The following is a 23,712-nucleotide window of genomic DNA, read 5'->3' as shown; positions in this document are numbered from 1 at the left end:
AAGCTCTCATCTGCCCTCCCACTTCTCCTGCCCATGGCCTCAGTTCCGACTCTCATGTCTTCTTGCATGGAGGGCTGAAACAGCCTGTTCTCCTTGCAGACATGCCTGACCCTCTGTGAACCACTGCTGCCAAGTGATTTTCCCAAAACACAAGGCTGTGTTCATGGCCCTGCTTGGTTTCAATCCTTCAGGGATTTTCCCACTGAGCTCAGGGTAAGCCCATCCACTTTGGCCATGATGCACATGTCTTTTGACCTTTTCCCTCTGCCTTTTCCTCTAGCAGTATCTTATGTTATGTCCCCGTATTTTTTTTCTCTTCACTGGAAAAACCCTGGCAGTGGGTCTGACTTGGTAGGGGGAGATCATTTGGCAATGTCTGGGGGCATCTTAGATGGTCAAGGTTAGGGATGAAAGGGGGAATTCCCTCTGGTATCTACTGGACAGAGGCCTCGGGTGCTGCTAAATATCCTGCAATGCATAGAACAGCTACACACGACAAAGAATTAGCCAAAATGTCCATAGTGCTGAGGCTGAGAAACCCTGCTCTAGCCAGACCAACCTACTTGGAATTGCCTGCATGCACTGTCCTCTCTCATGCCTCCATTTTTTTGCCCAGTGACCTTTCCTCTCCAGTGCATCTCTCTCTCCCACCATTGGCCTGTTAATGTCCAATCATCCTTCAAGGCTCAGCACAAGGATCACCTTGTTTTGATGTCTTGACCACGCACAATATCTGGAGCTCCTCTTCTGAGCTTTTAGTGATTCCAAAATTTCAGGTAAGGTATATTTATAGGATATCTGTTAAGAACCAAGACAGTGTTAGGTTTTAGAATTAAAATAGTTAGCAAAATTAGCATAGTCACCGCACTGATAAGCTCAACAATCTGGTGGGGGAGACAGAAAGTTGACAGATAAACACACAGATAAATGTGCTACTCACCTGTCTGAGCTCCTCTCCTCTCCATGTGGAAAGATCCCTGACTTTTATTTCATTCTTGAGTTTTGTTTAGGGGTCTCCCCTAGGCCTGCTTGATGTTGGCAAAGTCTTTGCTTGCTTGGTTTTTGATCACTTGATTTTGGGATCTTGTGTTATATCTTCTTAGAAACCTCTCTTGAACACACAACCAGAATTCAAATTCTGTCCCATTGTGCCCCAGGCCATTCCCAACAGGCCTGCCCATTCCTGTCATCCCTGCCCCCTCTGTGCACCCACAGTCCTGTCTGCTCACGGTCACACCTGCCTGGCTTTGAATGCTTCCTCCTCCCCTTCATTCTTTGGCTGTTTTCCTTCTTCTGTCAAGACCCTGCTCATGTGCCGCCTCCTATCCACAGGTTCTGAAAACACAATGATTTCCACTGTATGTGGGCTCTCTTAGCACATGGTACATATTTGTATCTCCAGCACTCAGTAAAGACAAATGGTAAAAAGCATAGTTTCTGAAGTCTGACGGATGTGAAGTTACTGAATCTTTCAAAGCCTTAATTTCTTCATCTGAACAATAAATACAAGTTTCTTGAGTTTCTTCAAGAACTTATGTCTACCACATAAGTTTCTGAAATGATTAAATAAAGCAGTCCATGTAAAATGCCCAGCATAGTATTAAGGACTCAATAAATGTTAATAGTTATTACTATCTCTAACCATATTGTAGGCTATATAAAGGATTCTGTATCTCTCCCCTGGTCTAACTGCTTGCTCTCTGAGGATAGGCACTGTAATTTATTCATCGCTATAGCTCAGAGACAAGAAAAACTTGGATAGTAGATGCCTGTTGCATATTTGACTCAGGGATGGGAATCCAATCACAAGATCTCTCCCACAGCAGTTAAACACTTAACATTAATTGAGCTCTTACTACATACAGCAGCAGGTGGGTAAACACACAAACTGCCTCACTGAATTCTCATAATCACCCTAGGAGATTGGTACCCTTATCATTACTTCCCATTTTATAGAAAACTGGGGAACAGAGAGATAAACAGCCCGCCCAAGGTTACACAATTAGCAAGTGGCTTATTTATAAAACACAGAGAATTTAAATCATTAGATCTTTACTAAAAATTTAGTTAATATTTATTTTAAGGATTTACTGATGATGTAGTAGAATAGACACAAAGAAGGATTTTGTCTAGATATAGATGATGTAAAATACTGACTTCTCTCCCAGAGCCACCAAATTAATGCAAGTTTCAGAGCCCCTCCCAGTAAGACTCGGTAGGGTCTAGGATGGCGGGAGGTGTTTATCTTCTAATCCAAACCAGACACTCAGACAAGGCAACTGCTCATGTTTGCCTTCTCTGTTTTCAGAGATCTCCTAGACTAATGTGCTGCTGCTGCTGCTGCTGCTAAGTCGCTTCAGTCGTGTCTGACTCTGTGCGGCCCCATAGATGAGAGCAGGAGAGAATTAGAGAGATGAGTGTGTCACAGCAGGAAAATTGAGAGAAAAAGAGTTTATTTGCAGATGAATAAGGACCCATCTAGTAGAGTCCCTAAACAGGGATGACTCTGTCCCCTAAGAATACAGGCCACCCAACTGCTGAGTTTTTACTGGGAAGTCGGAGAGAGAAGTCTTAATAAAGTGTCTTAAAGAAGCACTCTCTGCGGCATTTCGGTCACAGGTAGCTCCTCTACCAGGAGTTTTCAGAGCATAACTCAACCGTGAAGAGGACCCAGGGAGTTCTTAAACTACCTGGGCTCCAAAGGCACCCATTTAAATTCTTAATTTTAGCCAAATGAGAATTATTCCTGCAGCCAAGTAAAGTGAGCTGAGGAGTTTCACAATTTGCTCTTAGAGAAAACTGTAATTAATCTCCGAAAAGTCACTGGGATGTAAAACTTGCAGTGTAGCAAGCAAATGTTATTAAAGCATCAAGCTTCTCCTGTGGGTGGATGATGCTGCCACCTCCTCCTAGGACACAGCTCTGGGGTCCAGGCTGCAGGCTTGGGTTACAGGTGACACTGTATACCGAGGTCTTTCAGCCTAACCTGGTGATTGGATCTCCCAGCTCAGGGAGGACTGATAGCTCAGGTATATCCCCAAACGTATCAAAAAATTTCTGAAGGGGAGCCTCAGGGATATCCCTGTTTAACAGGCTGACGTGTCTCATGCCATTATCAACTTCCTTTGTTCTTTACTTTTCTGATTGAGGAGAGTGAAGGTCACAGAGACGCCAGTAAAGGGAACTCAGTGGAAATAATGAGCTCTCAGAAAAGAGGGGTGGGGGGCGAGGCAGATAGACAGGAAAAGAAACATTTGTATTATGAACTTGAGAAAAAGATTGCCCCAGCAGCCTCAATTTCATTGATTTGTGGGGAAGAAGGAATGTATTGGGAAGATGACAAAAGGGCAAATAATCCAAAAAGAAAAATGAGTTAATTGTTCGTGGAGGCTATTTGATTATATATTTATCCTTTAAATATATATTATATCACTGCTTGCAATGGGGTAGGGTAGTTCTCCAAAGATGAATTGGGACACAATTCACAATGAGGAAGAAGACATGACGGGCAGACAAAAGCAGCAGATGTACCTTGTACAGATTATAATATATCAAATCATATGTATCATTCAATGTACAGCCTTCAAGAACCAAGAAATGAAAAACCAAATCTGATCCTGTACATGCATTCAGATCTTTGATAATTAAAATACAATAAAATATTCTTAACATGGAAACTAACTGAACACAGTTTGAAATTCCAGGTTTTATTTTGCACACACAAGTTTCTTAAATCTTTGGTGAATGATGAATGGATTTCTTAGGTTATCAGAGATATGCTTTGTAGTTTAACTGAACCACAAGTTCTTTATTACGACTATTTGTATTACATATTACTAATTACATACTCAATTTTACTAGCAAGGCGCCAATAGTTACATATTATAAATGCAGTAGATATAGCATATGATATATAACTATATGATATAACACATCCATACTATATGATTATATGCCATGTAATTACATATACATTACATATAGTATATATCAAATTATACTAGCAAAGCACCAATAATAGAGATTTCTGACTAATAGAATTCTCTGATTGACAGAATTTTGGTAAGAGGGGTTATATTTTTACCATTGGACAAGCAAATGGCTTGAATGATCAGGGAGTCTGGGAAGATGAATTTTACTCCAAGATTTATGTCCTGATCCCAGTTATACCTGAGAACCTAACTCCTTTAGTATCATCCGTAGACGCACTCTTCCCTGGAAGCTGCACTTTTTGGCTCTGAACCCAATTATCCTCCATAGTTCAGCCTTTGCTTTGGTTTCAGAGCTCGTCCAGATGAGTGCTTTCTCTGGGATACATTTATTCCCTTTTAAATATGAACAAAATGAATCAGCAATCAGAAAGACAGCCAGGGTATGATTAGCCAGAGTATACAGGATAAACAGTGTTTTAGTTCCCCACATGTTGACAAAATTTACAATATTGCAAATTACAAAATTCACTATGGGTTATTCAGGGGAAATTAACATTAAATACTGAGCACCATGACTTTACTGCCCTCCTGGCCAGAGTTGGACATCCAGATGGCAGTGATTCATCTGGTAGTACATCATCATGGGCCTCGCGGAGCCCTTTATTGGGGATTATCAGTAGCAGCACCTGGCTCCCATATTTATTCCAACAGCGCTCCTGTTGTAACCATAAGACCCTGATGTGAGATGATGGTACTGCCTCAAGCATTAGGATGGCGTTTCAGTCCCTGTTTAAAACCTTCAAATGAGGCAAAGACCGAGGGAACTCACTGGATAAAACTGGATGGAACAGGACCAAGCATGCTATCAAGTGGGCTCTTCCATCAGTAAGGAGGCAGGAGTGGGAGAGAGGAGAGAGGAAAGAGATGAGACAGGATGCTTGTAAGGCAGGCAAGGGGAGGAAAAGGCAGGAAGAGATTGTAAAAAGGAGGAGGGGGCTGAGAAAAACCTGTTCTATCAGGCACAGGAGAAAAAGCCAAGACGGAGAGGGGGAGGCAGTGATGCCACAGGAGAGGGAGGCCAGAGGAACAAGACAGCTTTGACCCAGCCTGCCTGCAGGGAGCAAGGCTGGGTGCTCTTCTGCACGTGCATATCTGCGTGTGCATGCGTGCCTGGGCCCCAGCTTGTTAACTGAGCAGTAGATAGTCTGGGACTGGTGCAGGAGATAGGCTGGGACTGGTGGCTGTGTCCAAGCTGGTGGTGACAGTAGGGGGAATCTGAAAGTAAGAGCATCCTGAAAATAACAGCAGTAAAACAAAAGCAAAGCGGGGACAAGTTGTATATGTTTCAGTATAAAGAAATGTAAGAGCCTGAAAGAGGAGTGAGAAGGCCTCTAGTCTTAGTTCTGCCATTAATAAGAAAAACAGTAATGGCAATGTTTGTTGGGGATTGCTATTTTCCAGGCATGGTGTCGAGGGTTTCACTTATACCCTCTTGTTTTATGCTTGTACCGAGTCTGTGCAGCAGGCACTGATATCTTCCTTTGTGGGCACAGGAGGACACAGTGGGGTACCCAGCTACTTGCCCAAGGTCATAGAGCCATGTGGTGAGGGGAAATGGGGGATGAGGAGAAAGCTGGCCCAGGGTCAGAATCTACTTCACTTATTCCAATCTGGTCTGCGTTTTTTTTTTTTTTAATGTGGACCATTTTTTTTTTCATCTTTATTAAATTTGTTGTAATATTGCTTCTGTTATTTATATTCTGGTGTTTTGGCCACAAGGCATGCGGGATCTTAGCTCCCTGGTCAGGGATCAAACTGGCATCCCGTGCATTGGAAAGCAAAGCCTTAACCACTGGACAGTCAGGGAAGTCCCTGAGCTAAGGTTTTCATCTGGCAAAATGTTTAGCCATTACCAACATCTTGAGATCACTAACCAAACACGTGCTGAGATTCCTTCTGGCTTTTTAAGCCAATGCAACACATAAAGTCCTTTACTACCAGGTGGCCCAGGGATCCTTTTCTAAATCCTTTCTTCTTCAAAGCAACTTTTCATATCATGAGGGAAGAGGGTGACATGCACACAAGTAAACACCAGAACTACTTTTCCGATTTGTTTTAATCAGGATGGCTGATGAGGAGAAAGCTTTGTTCTAGAACTATAAGCGGCCAAGTTGATACACAAGCTGTGATGGACAGCTGATAAGGTTTATGGAAGAGAGGAAAAAAGATAATTCCTGAGTGTGAATGAGGCAATTAGTGTAGGAGTAGAAGGAAGTACCACGCTCACATCTGGGAGCTCTGGTCATGCCCACTTGTTCCCAAATCTTATAAACAGCTTCCTTAGCAGAGCACCAAAGTCCTGCCTGATGCCAGAAGTCTAAGCCAGTGCAACAGTGGTGCCCACACCAAGCACTGAGCTATGAGTCCCATGTCTCTAAAGTAGACCCTCCATGAAAATGTGACCCACGATAGTTCCTGTCTCTGGTGGGATCTTTTCTTACTGGTGTGGGCAGTTGGGACTGTTCAGTTCAGTTCAGTTCAGCTCAGTCACTCAGTCTTGTCAGCCTCTTTGCGACCCCATGAACGGCAGCACGCCAGGCCTCCCTGTCCATCACCAACTCCCGGAGCTTACTCAAACTCATGTCCATTGAGTCGGTGATGCCATCCAACCATCTCATCCTCTATGGTTCCCTTCTTCTCCTGCCTTCAACCTTCCCCAGCATCAGGGTCTTTTCCAATGAGTCAGTTCTTTGCATCAGGTGGCCAAAGTATTGAAGTTTCAGCTTCAGCATCAGTCCCTCCAATGAATGTTCAGGACTGATCTCCTTTAGGATAGACTGGTTGGATCTCCTTGCAGTCCAAGGGACTCACAAGAGTCTTCTCCAACACCACAGTTCAAAAGCATCAGTTCTTCAGCTCTCAGCTTTCTTGATAGCTCTACTATCACATCCATACATGATTACTGAAAAAACCCATAGCTTTGACTAGACAGACCTTTGTTGGCAAAGTAATGTCTCTGCTTTTTAATATGCTGTCTAGGTTGGTCATAGCTTTTCTTCCAAGGAGCAAGCATCTTTTAATTTCATGGCTGCAGTCACCATCTTCAGTGATTTTGGAGCCCAGAAAAATAAAGAGACTGTTCAGTGGATCGAAATTGGGTAAGGGCTTTGCAGGGAGACATGAGAGCAAGAAATACAGCCTCTCTTTAGCATAGGTTTTATTGAAGAAAGGACTTGGCAAATCACAGGAAAGCAAACTAAGATCTCATGTGCTCATCTTCCTGAAGTCTTCATGGGTGTTCACAAATCTCTTGTCCCAGATTCTCCCAGGTGGTCTGGGTCTGCACTGTGCCCCCAGCGCCCTGGGCATCCCCTCCACTTCTTTCCTGGTCACATCCCGCTCCTTCCAGAGCCATGGCATTGGCTGTCATGTTGCTGCCCTGGGGCTGTTGCCAGCATTCAGGAAGTCTGGTCAGGTCTGATTGCTCATCTCTGTCTGGGGGCATCCCCCTGGAATATTGGTGAATAGAATTTTAAATCACATTATAAAAAGAAAGGAAGGAGCTAAAAATAGAAACTGATAAGAAGAAGACTTGGAATTCTGAGAGAATTAACAAGAAGGCTTAGGATCAAAATGATATGCAGATTAATGGATTTTTAAAAAAAAAATAATTTTATTTATTTATTTATAATATGTGCTGGGCCTTCATTGCTGCATGGACTTTTCTCTAGTTGTTACAAGAGGGGATGACTCTCTAGTTGTGGTGCACGGACTTCTCATTGTGGTGACTTCTCTTGCTGTGGAGCACGGCTCTAGAGCACAGACTCAGTATCTGTGCACAGGCTTAGTGGCTCTGCAGCATGTGGGATCATCCCCAATCAGGGATTGAACCCGCATTTCCTGCACTGACATTCTTTACCACTGAACCACCAGGGAAGCCCCAGTGGGTGTTTTAATGAGTGGTAAGTTGGAATAAGGCAAAGAAGAGACAGAAAGAAAGAACAGTTAGGGTATTTTAAACATAAAATAAAGCAAAAAGAACTAGAAAAAACTAACGTCTTCTTGTTTCTCTTAAAACAGATTAAACAAAATGACTATAATTTTACATAATATAAAATATAACTATAAATGTTATTCATAGTATCAAATAGAAAAATTATATTTTAGCCTAGGTGCCTTTAGTGGAATTGAAAAAGATGACCCCACAGTTTGCTACCTTTGAAAAGAGATTTGTAAGAAACTCATAGAAGAATTTAATGATACAGAGCCTACACTGCGATGGTGTAGGGGAGGGGACCACATCTGCACTTAAGTACTTCCTCCTTCCTCCCTCCCTCCCATCCCTGCCAAATGGAGATCAGACACGTGTGTCAAGGGGACTCGGTCACTTTGTCTGCATATTAACTGTTATATTAAGATTTGCTGCAAAAAGACAGTCCATTAAAGTTTTGCCTCTGAAGAGGGAAAGGAGTGGAAATAAATTATCAGCTGAAGGACATTTTTAGAAGAGATCTTTTAGCATCCTTTATGACTATTTAAGACTAATTGAAATCAATTGTTCCAGTGACTCAGCTCTACCCGGTTAACTTTTGCCCTTGGGAGAGCTTGATTTCTTCCCACCTCTGGATCAACAAATAGTGTTCTGATTTGTTAGCTTTGTAAAAAGATCCAAGAGGCCTCACTGAAGTAATTCAGCTTTTAAAACAGACTGTTTCACAAGAATGCAGAACTGGGATGGACTCCCATTCTCTTGAGAAGAAAGGGGCAGGCCAGATGCTGTGGGTTAGGATGGAAACAAGACGCTCAATGAAAAATAAAATTGGCCAGATCAATGGCACACAAAGCTGAGGGCAGTTTCCTGAAGCAGCATCTAGATGGTACCAAGAAAGCCATTTGCAAGGGAGAAGTTATTCATCCTATGTCTTCCACAAGCCTACTCAGAAAAGTACAGCCCAACATCACTGGGTCGTTCTGTCTTTATACTTGCTGTACTCTTGAATTCATTTTCCTAGTCTGATGTACAGTTGGATTATGAGATTTGAGAGCAGCGAGGAAAAGCTTACAATTGAAATGTAACCTATATGATCTTTCCTTTGTGCCTGATTCATTGTTAATTGAAGCTGAATTACATTATCATATTAATTATAGGAGAGACCAGGATGAAAAAGAGTGGGACACAGTTTTGCTGGGAAATTAGAGGGTATGTTCTTCCAGAAGAGTGGGTACCGGAAAGAGCATTGAACCAGGAATCAGGTCTGGGGTTTGAGTTTTTTATTTGTTTCTTATTAATTATATAACCTTGGATAATCCACTTGGAATTTGAGAATCTCTATTTTCTCATTATAAAATTGGGATACTAGTATCTCCCCTAACATCCTTACAGGGCCACTGTGTTTATAACTCAGGGTGATCAAGGGAAGATCCAGGTTCTGTGGAGTCTGAAACTTATAGAATTTGGGGTACCCTGGTTAAAAAATAGAATTACCAAATCATAAAAACAAAATTACATATAATGTGAAATTTAGAATAAGAAATCACCGTTATGTTATGAAAACCATATTCCCACCTCAACTTTATTTTAGCCAGATGTCAAAAATATTTCAAAGAATGTGGCCAGGAAGAGACACTTGAAAGAGGAGTCAGAGTAAAGAGAAAGCGTGGTCATAACAAACTGCAGTTAAAATACCTGCTTTTGCAAATTTTACAAAAACACAGAGCATGTGAACATATTGCCAGGGTCTCGAAAGGGACTTGTGCCTGTGAGAGACCCAGCAACCAAAGAGTTTTTCGCTTCCTGGTAAATCAGTTTCTGAGATGATGTTTGTTAAAGATCTTTGTGAACTGTAGAGCACAGCATAGATGAAAGGCATTGTTTCCCCTTTTCCATTTCCAGAGTTGTTGCCTGCTGGGAAGTCTATTTAACTGGCTACTATTATAATTCTGTTATAGTAAACTTGATGCAAATTGGGGTTTAGATGGATGATATGTATCACAGCCACAACCTAAATTATTTGGTTCAAAGAGCATATTTATTTAAATTTTCTTTCTCTGAATATATACACCCAATTGCATTTATAAAGCAGGCATTAGCTTTATAAATGGCTCATTTACAGTTTCTAAAACACTTTTTATTTGAGCCTTGTTTTATCTATCATTAGGTAACAAATCATCCCCAGACTTCATAGCTTAAAACAATAACATCATGTATGATTTCTCATGCTTCCTGGGGGTCAGTTACTTGAGAATGGGTTAGATGAGTGATTCTGGCATGAGGTCTCTCATGTTGCTACAGTAGGATTTTGGTTAACCAGAGCTGCAGTCATCTGTAGGCTTAACTAAAACTGAGGATTTCTTCCAAGGTGCTCACATAGTTGGCAAGTTGGTACTGACTGTGGGTCACCAGCCCAGTTTTCCACATGTGATACTTTCCCAGGCTGCTTAAATGTCCTCACAGCATAGTGACTGGCTTCTCCCAGAGCAACCAATCTAAGGGAGAGAAAGAGAGAGCCCATAGAAGTCATTTTACCATTTATGACCTAGCCTAGGAAGTCATCAGCATCATTTATTTCCCTTGCATATTTTTGGTTCAGGAAGTTAGAAGTCAGTCCAGATTCAAGTGAAGGCAACAAACACCACATGGTCGAAGAAGAGGTTACAATGCAATATAAATTGGAGCAACCATTTTTGGAAAAGGTGTATGTACAAGCCTCATATAAACTTGGGAGATTGGTCGAGTAAACATTTTCATCTTTATTCACCCACAGGGAAAACGTCAAAGCACTTTGTCAGGAAGAAATCTAATATGCCTGGGTCCAAATCCACCCTCTATACTATAGCTAATTTCTCTGAACTCTTCTGAAAGGAAGATACTTAACCTCTCAGGATTTCTCTTGACATGTTTGTTAACATGATTCTCATAAGGCTTAAATGAGATAAGTTCTATTAGGGGGTCGGCCCTGTGCCTGGCACAAGGTACATGCTCAATAAAATGGTAGGTATGGTTTGGAGATGAGAAAACACCAACTGAAACATTAAGTAATTGCTCATTAAATAATTTCTCAAGGTTATAAGCTACAAAAAAATCAAAGTATCAAAAATCTTTTAACCTAAAGAGGAATAATTTCATCATAATAGGGTCCTTCACCAAACAAATAAATGACTGACCTTTGTGTTTGCATGTAATTCATATATAACTTGTTCATATAGCTTGATTATAAGGAGAAGCCCTTCTTTTAGTCTAACTTCAGACACCAATGGGAAAGTTAAATCTCTTCAGTTCCAGATGCCAATTGTTTATGTTTGGATGATAAATGTGATTCACATTATTGATGAAGGAAGCACTAAACTTGTGAATCACTTTTTAATTATTCAATTGGATAGAATACACAATATGTAAAATTGATAGGAGCCTCAGTCTGGAGCAAATTTCCATTTTTTTCTCCTTAGTTAACAGACTCGGTATAAACAATAACATAGCTGAGTTTAGCACACAGGAACATGTGGCCGTAGTTTTCAATTGTTAGACATATTGACTAATTAGTTTCTCTTTTCTTGAATATTAAAGGTGATTAAGGGGCTTTGTTTACCTAACATTATTCTGGCCATGTTTGTTGGGAGGTTGAGGGGAAGGGTTAGCAGAAAGTGTTTAATGCACTAAACATAAGGTTTCCATCATTCATTAGCTCCACTTTTGCACACCTTCCTGTGCATTTATAGAGTCTGCATTCATTACACAGTGATGGATGGGATGCTGATTAAATACTGTGTCTTACTCTTGTCCAGAATACATTTTTTCACATTAATTTAAAAAATTTTAAAATTGTGTCCTTAAAAATGACTGAATGTTTATACCAGAATTGAACAGCAGACTTAACCAGAGTTATCATGAGTTTGACAAATAAAAAGTTTGCTTTCCCTTGACCTCTGTTTACTCTTTCCCATTAAGACTAAGAAACAATGCACATGAAAAGATGAAGCCTTGAATTAAGCTTTCAGCAATTCTTGAGTTCTTCACAGTGTTCATAATACCGTGAAGGTATCTTCCATCCCTGCGGAAGTTAGTGATACTTGGAAAGCTTGCCTATTTCATCTCCCTCTAGGAGAATCACTGAGTACCTTCACATATTAAAGGTTCTCAGAAATCAAGTAACAAAATCCATTCAGTGTCTCTGAAGTGTATTTGAACAGGGAGTTCTTTTTTGTTCTTTGTTTTTTCAAAGAACTTCAATTGACACCTCCTGGACTCGCATCCTCTTTTGTGGGCTACATTCACTATTCCAGTGTATATATGTAATACCATTTTACTTAGCAAAGCTGATCCTGATGGATATTTTAGTTGTTAGCAAGTTTTTGCTATTTTCAACCCCCAGTTTGTAAATGGTAGTGTATATTCATAATTACTGTCACTAATAGATGTCCACAAGTAGGATGCACGGTCTTGACCCGGTCTTGATATATAAGCCACAAATCGGCTTCCTGAAAATCACAAAAGTTGCTCCATGGAAACCCAAAAACAATAATCTCCATTCTGCAGTGGGAATGTCATGGTGGTTCCATAGTGACAATTAGAGCAAGAGGTCCTGATGTTCAGGGACAGACAAAGCCCCATATGCTGTATTTCTGTGGAAGCCAGCTCTCTGCTTCACTCCTGCTTCCACTGTGGGTGTGGATATTTTGTTTTCATCAATTGTAAAGTTTGCCACAGAGGTATCAGCTGAACACCTCTGACTTCCTGGCTGAGAAAACCTTGGGATAATGTGCCCTACGTTCACTCAAGTAGCCCCTGGAATGCATGAGGTAACTGCACAAGGCATCCAGTGAGCACTCTCCTTCTGCATTGCCCTCTGTCCAGTACTTACTCATTTTCTTCTGTTGGCTGGTTACAAAAAAACAGCAGTGCCTGGAGCTCAGGAAACAACTCTCCAAAGACCATCTGTTTCTGAGGGCACTAGCAAAACTTGTCTCTACTCGGTTTACAGCTCCTGTTTCCATTGGTGAATATGCTTTCTCAGTGAGCACTTGGCCAAATGATTTGCAATTGGGAATCAGATATATTCTTATGTATAAACAGGATCATCATTTCATGTATTTTGGAAAAAGTCTGAGCCCATCTAATTCTCATTATGGCTGTGACTTTGCATAAACCCTGACCTAACCAGATGACTGATTACTTTCCAGAACAAGCCTGCTTTGTCTGTGCTGCTGTGTCCCAAATCACTAGCTGGCATTGCACTCACTCTTGTATCCGAGCATCACTAGTTGACACCATTCCTTCTTCCCGAAATAAACTGCCATGCTTCATCCCTTTTCCTCACCCCATATCCTTTCTCTCCAATGTTATGAGTTGTATCCGTTCTTCAGGACTCAGATCCTGTCCACAGCCTTCCAGAAGCCTGCCCTGCTCTCCTTATCCAAAATGATCATTATTTTCTCATTTTTTTGGCCTTCTCCAAATTTAGACGCATATCCTCATTTATCTTTTTAAAAAAATTCTATGTACTTTGTCTTCAACTGGATTGTGGGCATTTTGAAGTCAGTGACTGTCTTTTCATCGTTTCAGATTGAAAAAACATACATCTTCTCTCATTTCTAGAGAATAGCAAATAATCCCCAACATTTTTGGCACCAGGGACTGGTTTCATGGAAGACAGTGTTTCCACAGACCATGGGAGGGAGGGGGATGGTTTCAGGATGATTTAAGCACATTACATTTATTGTGTACTTTATTTCTATTGTTATTACATCAGCTCCACCTTAGATCAGGCATTAGATCCAGGAGGCTGGGGACCCCTGGGCTATAGGACAAAAGCACAGATGACGTATGCTCAAATAGACATAGAAGCTAACGAGTGAATCTTACGAACTTCTGTAGCTCTCTTCATCTGTATTTGAATATTTGAAAATAACATATGGCATATTCACACTAAGCCACAGTGCTTGGAGTTTTCTTTCATTTTCTCTAAGGTGGAAAATGTTTTCCCCCTTAGTTTTCTATCCTTAAAAACTATGTTTATACAATCGGAAAATTAGAATGTCTCATTGCAAATATTTCTCAGAATTTTAAGCCAAGAGATTGATAGGGGTACTTGTCTCACGTGTTGACTGATTTACTGAGTCAAACATTTATTGAGTCCAAACATTTATTGAGATCCTGCTATATATCAGAACCCATCCTAGGTTCTGGAATCCAGCAGTGAATAAGAGAGACACAGTCCCTACCCTCAAGAAACAAATGCACTGAAGATCTTTTGCTCTTGAAAAACTATGAACCCAACCTTGAAAGCTAAGAGAGAAAAGAAATATGAGTGGCCATTTGGAATTCTGGACATAAAATATATGCATCACCTATTTTATGCATACGTGCTAGTACGTGGATGCATAAAATGGAGCTTTTTTTATTATTCTTTTATGGATTGGCCATAGACTATGCAGTGCAAGTGGGACATAAAAGAATAATGGAAAAGATGAGACCTGACTAAATAAATCCCTTGAAAGCTTTTTTTTAAAACACTCTGTCATGAGAATAAATTCCCCTTGCACCATTTTTTTTTTTTTTTGCTTTTGTTCTTTTCTAGGTCACCAGAAATGAAAATATATTAGGAGAATGGCATGTGCATTAAAAATCTTTTCAGTATCTCCAAGTCAACACTAGACCTTTAAAAACCCAAAGGATATACTCAGAATGAATACACTCGGGGAAGGGCACTGAATAGCATTTGAAAATCTGAAAATATCTATGCATTTGTCTAGACTGGTGGTTATTACTGTAATAAGCAACTGAAGCCAAACAAATGAGACCATTTTTTGTGACAGTTTTCAGATTGTAATCATGCACATTGAGAACACAGAATGCGCGTTAGATAAACTTCACGATAAGGGATTAGGGAAATAGTCTGCAGAATAAATAAAATGAGGGGTTTAGAGCCAGGCAACATTTACTGTAAATTTGGGCATATATATGAAACATCAGGCTGCAGATGTTTCATTTCCATAATATGCTATAAAATAATTCTTCATCGTTAGAAATTTCCAAGCCACAGTAAATGATAGATGAACGACTGGGAGGTGGAATCAGAAGGCTCTATGATAAAAATGAGGTATTGATTCTGTGAGATTTTAATTTAGATTAGTTCACTTAGAAAAAGTAATAAATTGATATGTACTCTGCACAGCTCATGTTTGAAATGACTTATCAGGATTCCAAAACGAAACCTTAAGCAAGCAATAATTTTAGCTGTAGTTCTCCCCCAAGTTGCCCGCAGTAAATTGCAGCATCTTTGCAAATAATTTGGACAAGAACAAGACAAGTAGTATATCTCTGGATGACAGATGGGAGTTTGAGCTTCAATGCCAGAAGAAAAGATGGGAAAAGAACTGGAAAGAAGTGTCTGGCCATAATAAATTAGGAAGATAAACATCTGAACTATTAGAAAAGTGATTCAACATAAGCCATACCATATATTTGCTCGAAGCTGAGTTCAGTTTGGTTATTTCAGATGGTCAGATGTGAGGCATTATCTGTAGGCAAATACAGAATTGGACCTTTTTGATTCATATCTAGATTTCTTGAGATTTTAATTTGTTGGTGTTCAACTTCATTTTGAAAGAATGTTTCATTCAGTCTATGCAATTAGATCAAATAGCACATGTAAATCTGCTAACACAAAGTTTGGTCTATAGGAAGATAATAATCATGATAGTTAATAGTGTTTGAGCTCTTATTACAAGCTGGGAAATGAGCTAAATATTCTTATTATGGCATTTCTTGTGAAGTTCAGAAACCATTATGTCCCCTTCTGTGCAATTATATCTCACTTTGCATTTAGTTTTACATTTTCTATACTGAAATCATGACCACAGAACTAGAAACTCTTTAATGTTTTATTTTCATTCTGCAATTGAAGGCTCTAGGGTCATTTCCTATGCATTTATTGTTCTCCATTGCTTTTTCAGTCAATTCATGCCATTTTCAGGATGAATATTTTGCTTACACGGCACACACAAATACACACATACACGCACCGGTGTTCTTATAAATCTTCCCAATTTAAGTGTTTTTTCCTCCTGACCCTTTCTGTGCATCTGTTCACTTTAAGATTCATTTTTTGCCAGGGGACCATGATGAAGTGATTTTCCCAGGATCCACAATTCGTAGTATCTTATCTCTGAAATTGTTAACTGCCCTTAGTGAAGAATGACTTAGCTTCTGTTCTGGCTCTTTATAATAGTTCAGCTTTCTAATCTCTCCTTTAAAGAAATTTTCTTTTGTAGGTTCAATACTTACCTCTTAGAAGTGAAGTTCTTTCTTAAAGGTTTACCTTCTGTAGCATCTCAGGATGCTTCGGGGGCCATTAAGCTTAATGAGTTAACAATTTTTTCCCCAAAGTGTATATGAGGTGCCTACTGAAAGTAAGTTTAACAGGTCCTCCTGATTTATTACAAAGAAAGTCTCTTTCAACAAAAGCTTTCAGGCTGAACTTTCATTCTAGTCTAAGAGAAGCAAACTTTTGGTCTCAAGTGCTGCATAATACATCACATGCTGTGTCTGTATTCTTGGGCTATTATATAACCAAGCTATCAGTTACATCAAAGCTTGTCTCCCCACATAAAGATGCATTGACAATAGATAAATCCCCTTTCTCTCCAGTTGGATTTTTTCCCCCAAAGAATTCCATTGAACAAGGATCACTTTTCCCCCTTTGAAATGAGATTTTAAATTTCACACATATTTATCAAGAAACTCAAAGCAGAATAGGTAATTTTTATTATAAAGTTTTTTTTTTTTCTATAGCGCCTCTAAAAGACAAACCCCATGGAACCATCAGAGGGCTTTTTCAGAAATAAGTCTTCAAAGCATTCTTTTAGTCCAGTGGTGCCTATCTCATAACAGAGACCCCAAAAGTCCCTCACATCCTACCCACCGTATTTGATACATCAAAGGGAACTCCCAACCCAGAGGAGGGCAGAAGCAAAGTCTCTTCATGGAAAAAGTAGGAGGAGTCCCTTTCCGGCTGGTGGAAGCTGACATCCATGTAAGGCAGCTCTGGAAGGGGTGGGGGATCACCATCCTACCGCCTGTCATGACAATGGGAGTCCATTATTTCCAGGACTCTAAAGGGCTACGCTGATCTTTGTCAGCCCTCACTCCAATTCAGGCTCTAATATTTCTAGAAAGATGTGGTCCAACATACAGCCTTCAGAGTCATAAACTCTGTCTATAGCCTGTGAAATAAGCAGCCAAGATAAGCATGGCATACAAGCCTCTGTAGCACCTGGAACAAGCTTCGTACTCCGTGACCCTCATTTGTAAAATAGCAATAATTTATTCATTTTTTGAGTGCATATTTTGTGTCAGATTCCTGGGTCGGGAAGATCTGCTGGAGAAGGGATAGGCTACCCACTCCAGTGTTCTTGGGCTTCCCTTGTGGCTCAGCTGGTTAAAGAATCCGCCCGCAATGCAGGAGACCTGGGTTCAATCCCTGGGTTGGGAAGATCCGCTGGAGAAAGGAAAGGCTACCCACTCCAGCATTCTGGCCTGGAGAATTCCATGGACTGTATAGCCCATGGGGTCACAAAGAGTCGGACATGACTGAGCGACTTTCACTTCACTATGTGTCAGAAAATGTTTTGTGTACTAAGAATATATCAATGACCAAAAAAAAAAAAAAAAAATGAAGATCTCTATCCTAAATTAGCTTACTAACTACTAAGGGGCTGTTTTTATTTTACTGTGCCGGGTCTTTTTTGTAGTGTGCGGTCTCTTCATTGCTGTGCGCAGGCTTCTGTAGTCACAAGTAAGCTGTCGAGTTGCAGTGTGCGGACTTAGTTGTCCCACAGCATATGGGATCTTAGTTCCCTGACCAGGGATTAAACCTGTGTCCTCTGCATTGAAAGGCAGATTCCTAACCACTGGACCACTAGGGAACTCTCAGTCAGTTTTTTAAGTTAAATGAGCAATATATTATGGTGAAGAGTAAAACAGGGACAGAGGCCATCGTGTAGGTGAGAGTTGCAGTTTTAAATAGGGGACCTGGTGGCCTGTCTTTCTGAGCTTGTGACATTTTAGCAAAGACTGGAAGGAGGTAAGGGGATGAATCATGGAAATTTCTGGGGAAATGGCAAGGAAGGAAAAGAGCCAGATTGGGAGGGTGTCTGAGTTCCAGGAAAAGCAAGGAGCCTGAGGTGATGGGAGAAAGTGGGAAGTTGGGAGAGGAATAAAAGAGGAAATTGAAGGGCTGACACAGGAGCAGATTTTATAGAACTTGGCATCCTTTGTACTACTGGACATTGAGTGAGATGGGGCTATCTCAAGGATTCAAGCATAGTGATATGATCTTAGAGTTTCAGCGGGTTATTGTGATGATTGGTTTGGGAGCAGAAGGGGACAAGCCAGGACAGAAGCAGAGAGAGAGCTTAACAGGTGGCAGTAGTTATCTAGACAGGAGGTGATGGTGGCAAGGGCCAGAGGATCATGAGAAATTCTGAATGCTGGGCATAGTTTCAGTGGAAAATCAGCAGGATTAACTGACAGTTAAGATACATGATGTGAGGGAAAGAGAGGAATAGAGAATGGCTTAAACTTGAGCAATTGAATATATGAAGATGCTGTTTACTGAATCATAGAAATCTGCAGAAGCAGCAGGTGGGTGCGGGAGAACAGGAGATGGGTTTTATATAGGTTGTTTAAAAGGCCACATAGGCTTTCAAATGGAAATATGGAGGTGACATTTAGATAATAGTAGTGCTTATTATTCATGATGGTATTGAGGATTAAATGGGCTTTATCATCTTGCCCTGCCTACTTCTCCAATCATATCTGCCACTCCATCTTACCACCCACCCAGCACTCCTCATGTCAAACATTTCTTGCTTTCTCCTATCTCCATACCTGGGTACATGTAGTCTCTCCCTTCTCACTCATTCCCTTCCTTCTATTGGTGATAAGAAATTCCCATTTCATATTGCCAATACTTCATTAGATCTTTCCAGTTCTTCCCTTCTTGTATGTTGTGCGTGCTCAGTTGCTTCAGTAGTGTCCAACTCCTTGTGACCCTATGGACTGCAGCCCACCAGGCTCCTCTGTCCATGGGATTCTCCAGGCAAGAATACTGGAGTGGGTTGCCATGCCCTCCTCCAGGGCATCTTTCTGACCCAGAGATTGAACCTGCATCTCCTGTCTCTCCTGCATTGCAGGTGGATTCTTTACCACTGAGCCAACCAGAGAAGCCCCTCCCTTATTGTCCAAGTCTGAGAAGAAGAAACAATTGGTATTCTTTGTCTAAGACGGCAACTATTACCTCCTCCAGGTAGCCCTCCATGACCTCTCTGGGTAGAGAGATGAGATGTCCTCCTTTGAGCATTCACAGGGCCTATCTAGAGCTTTAATGATGATGTTTATTATACTTACTACTAATTGTTGTTGTTCAGTTGCCCATTTGTGTCCCAACTCTTTGTGACTCCATGACTGCAGTATGCCAGGCCTCCCTGTCCCTCACCATCTCCCAATGTTTGCCCAAGTTCATGTCCATGTAATTTTTATTAATTACTAACTTATTACTTATCACTGTACTTTAACATACATGAGTGTCTCCTAATAGGCCTCATGGAAGATGAAATCGTCCCATGTTATAGTAAGTATTTAATAAATATTTGCTGAATGAATGAGTAAACAAACGAATGTTTCGTGTGGCAGAAATAAAATGGAGAAGTCATCCCTTGAAAAGGATTTTTGTAATCAAAACTTTTGTCATGAAATTGACTTAAGTGGCAAGTGTTGAGTGAGCTTCACTGTTGAAGCCTTCCCTGAGCCAGTCTGTTTAGCCCTGGCCTCTGGCATAGTGCCTGGTACCAAGGAGATGCTGATTAGAGTTTGTTGAAGGAGGGGTTGAGTGAACTCCGGAAGTGACTCCCAAAGGAAGAGTCTACCCCCACGGTCTGTGTCAGTGAGGGCGATTAGTCACCAGAACAAAATTCAGAACTGAAGTCTCAACCACTATGATTAAAGGTAACTTTTGGAAATTATTGCACAATAGCAAAGTGTCCGTCTAAAAAGAACTTATTCTTAAACATTTCTTGAAACTGCCAGGCATCAAAGCCACCTGCCAACGTGGGTTTGCCAATACCAGATAGTTAAGAAGCAAATGCCTTTATAAACAACAGCTGCCAAGCATTTCTGAACGAGGGGTCCAGGTGTTCCGATGAATACTGAGCAGCAGCTCCTCTCCTTCCCTAAACATGCCTCGTTTTTCTCTCGGGCCACTCACCTACCCAGAGTGCCCTTCTCTTCCATCTCACCTGGCCAACTCCTCCTCCTCCCGGCTTCAGCCTGGTGCCACTTTCACTGAGAGCTCTTTCTTTTTACGTTTTTATTTATTATTTATTCACTTATTTCTGGTTGCTCTGGGTCTTTGTTGCTTCCCATGGGCGTTTATTTAAGGCAAGCAACGGCTACTCTTTGTTGCCACGTTCGGGCTTCCCACTGTGGTGGCTTCTCTTGCTGCAGAGCGCGGGCTCTGGGCACACGGGCTTCAGTGGTCGCAGCACTCAGGCTCAGTAGGTGCAGCACAGGGACTTTAGTTGCCTCACGGCATTGTGGAATCTTCCCGGACCAGGGCTCGAACCTGCGTCCCCTGCAGTGGTAGGTGAATTCTTACCCACTTACCACCAGGGAAGTCCAGGAGTTCTTTCATGATCCTCCAAGACGCTGGTGGGGCCCTTCCTAAGTGTCACCACAGCACCCCCACACATCCCCCTATTGAAATGATGATCCTTCTTCATCATATATTCTTGGACAGTGGCCTGAATTTTCCCCTTTTTATAATTTTAGCACATTTAACCCAAAGACTGAAATATTGGTAGTACACAGGAGTCCTGAAATAAACCAGTAAGTTTGGATGGATGGGGGTGATTGGGAAAACGTTGATGAATCGGGCTCTTTGAAAGGATTGACTTACACATGTTTCAGGAATCAGAAATCATGCTTTTCCTGTTCTCCAATTCAGTCTCGGCCAGTTCCACTAATAACACCCTGTAAAGCCATGGTGGCTGAGTGGCTATTATGAAAAATTCCTTATATCTCTTTTAAAAGGTATTATTGTTGTTCAGTTGCTAAGTCATGTCCAACTCTTTGTGACCTGATGGACTGCAGCACACCAGGCTTCCCTGTCCTTCACTATCTAGTGGAGTTTGCCAAACTCATGTCCATTGATTCAATGATACCGTCTAACCATCTCTTAATTATAGAACGCAAAGGCCTAAACCATGTTGTTTCTCCTTTACGGCCCTTTAGGGTTTTCAAGATTGAATAGGAATATCTTAAATTCAAATTTGACAATCTCATTTTTCCCATGAAAGAAAATTTTATAATCACTGCCACAAAGCTTCAGAGATTTCTAAGACTTTCCAGCTACATCTGTTCTAAAACTGGAGTGTTTCCCCTATTTTTTGTTCCCATTCACTACACAGAGGGTCATTTCAAACTCTAATTCGGGGTGAAAAAGGGGAATAGTAGCGCATTTCGTAAGATTCCTTCTCCTGATGCACATGTCTTCCAGAATGCACCTGAGCAAAACTTGTCTTTGAGTTTCTTTGCCTCTTTGCCGAGATTGTTTACACCCGCAGCAAATAATGTATGAAGTCCTTGAAACTACTGAACTCACATTAGTTGTTAAAGCAGTAGACTGAGTACAAACTGCAATTAGGGCACCACTGGAAAAAGAAATCAGTTATAAAGCAACCCTAAATCCATTTAACATAATATTTGGTGTTTACTATAAAATAGGTGAGGTCATTGCCATGTTGTACCAATTATCTCATGATTCATGCAGAAGATATATGGGCTCAGCCAAACAATACATTACAGGACAAGTTTTCACAAGAAAACTCCTGTTAGTCAAGCTGAAAATTCCCACAATTTGACTATGGGATAAAATTTGAATCAGATAATAAAAATTTACCAAATTTAACTTGGTGTTCATAAATCTATTCTTGAAATAGGCATTGTTAAACACACACATACACACATACTACATGTGCTAAAAACACTAAAGCCTCTTATGGGATAAATAATCCAGAATTAAATTCTAATTCCTGTAAGACATAGATTAATAATACGGACCTCTTAATTTATAAAATTTTATTTTCAAGTTAGATATGATATTTGTATTTATCGCACCTCAAGAGCAAGAGAAACGGTAGCATTAGAGCTTTCTGAGAATGATATTGTAAAACAGAATGTGCTACATTATTATTATTTTGATTTATAAATTACTATTATTTATAAATAGTTGGAGTATGTGTATATCGTCACAGTGTCTTTACCATTTCCATTGGTCTTCATTCCTCTGTGTACATTCATATTTCCATCTGTAGATCATTTTCCTTCTGTTGGAAGACTGTATTTCTGAAGTATAGGTCTGCTGGTGATAGTTTTTTTCAATTTTGTATGTTTGAAAAGTCTTTAGCTTCCTTTTTGAAAGATACTATCAGCAGGTATGAAATTCTAGTTTAAAAGTTTTGTTCCTTCATTATTTATATATTTGCAAAGAATGAGTATTCTCAAACTATTGGATACTGGATTCCACATATGTTCTTAGATCTAATTGTTAATGGATTCATTCAGATATTTTACTGTGTTTTTAAAATATTTTACCGTTACTAATTTTTCTCTACTTAGTCCATCGATTCCTTGAAAGCATGTGTGAAAATTTCTTTCTCTGGTAGTAGATTTGACATTTATTTTTCTGTTAAATGTACTAAATGTTACTTTATATGAAGGGATGTTGTTAGGTGTAGAAATTTTCAGTTGCTCTTTTATAATTATGACAGAGGTTTCTAGTGCTCACCCTTATGTGGTTCTTATTGCCTTCTGGGTCCACTGGAACATTATACTTCCCTGCCTCTTTGCAGTAAGGCAAGGCCAGTGACCAGGTCCCACCAAGAGGCTGTGAGGTGAAGTGAATGTCAGTTCCAGGATGAAACATTTCATGCATAGCATGTGACCCTCTGGTGCTGTCTTACCCTCCATGGCAAAAAAGGCTGTGTCTTTCGGAGATGGTTGCTATGAGATGACAAAGATTCTATCATCTTGGGTTCCGAGTGATTATGTTGAATAGAATACCACACTGACCTATTACAGTTGTAAAATGTGAACAAAACATGTAAAACAACCAGGATCCGGGTTAATTTTTACTGTAGCAAAACCTATCCTGTCAAACTAATTTATGTAGTGATACTCTGTCCCTAATGATACTTTTATCTCGAAACTTTTTAAAAATTTTATTTAAAAGATTCGGACATGATCTAGCTACTGAACAATAATGACAATTTATTTGTTTATTTTTGGCTGTGCTGGGTCTCCACTGCTGCTTGTCTTTTCTCTAGTTGCAGGCACACAGGCTTCTCATCGCGGTGGCCTCTCTTTGTTGCTGAGCTCGGGCTCTAGGGTGCTGGGACTTCAGTGGTTGTGGCACATGGGCTCAGCAGCTATGATTTGCAGATTCTAGAGCACAGGCTCAATAGTTGTGGCCAATGAGCTTAGTTGCTTCACCGCATATGGGATCTTCCCAGACCAGGGATCGAACCTATGTCTCCTGCATTGGCAGGTGGATTCTCTACTACTGAGCCACCTGGAAAGCCCTCTAACCTTTTTAAAAACTGTATTTTGTGTTATTCGTCTATCTACATTAACTTCCTTTTCATTAGTTTGGGGAATATTTTAACTTGTCCTTTATTTTTATACAATTTTGTATTTTCTCTTTTTTCATTTTAACTATATCTCTTG

General features: G+C 40.5%; 1 protein-coding gene and 1 long non-coding RNA gene across 2 annotated transcripts in view; one reads left to right on the top strand and one right to left on the bottom strand.

Annotated features, from left to right (window-relative positions):
* The window catches only part of LOC145511662 (uncharacterized), a 703,222-nt gene that overhangs the window by 394,249 nt on the left and 285,261 nt on the right, over window positions 1-23,712 (top strand). The gene's annotated exons all lie outside the window — the stretch shown is intronic.
* Window positions 10,115-20,978, bottom strand: LOC145511663 (uncharacterized). The gene is made up of 3 exons (XR_014058035.1): window positions 20,885-20,978; window positions 15,387-15,449; window positions 10,115-10,418 (listed from the first exon to the last, which is right to left on the bottom strand). It is a non-coding gene; the product is annotated as an uncharacterized LOC145511663 (long non-coding RNA).

This window comes from Giraffa tippelskirchi, chromosome 6 (assembly GCF_054371585.1).
Source record: "Giraffa tippelskirchi isolate mGirTip1 chromosome 6, T2T-mGirTip1v1.2.pri, whole genome shotgun sequence".
Lineage (NCBI taxonomy): Eukaryota > Metazoa > Chordata > Mammalia > Artiodactyla > Giraffidae > Giraffa > Giraffa tippelskirchi.
The sequence above is the reverse complement of the archived record's forward strand: the minus strand, read 5'-3'. Positions and strand labels throughout refer to the sequence as shown.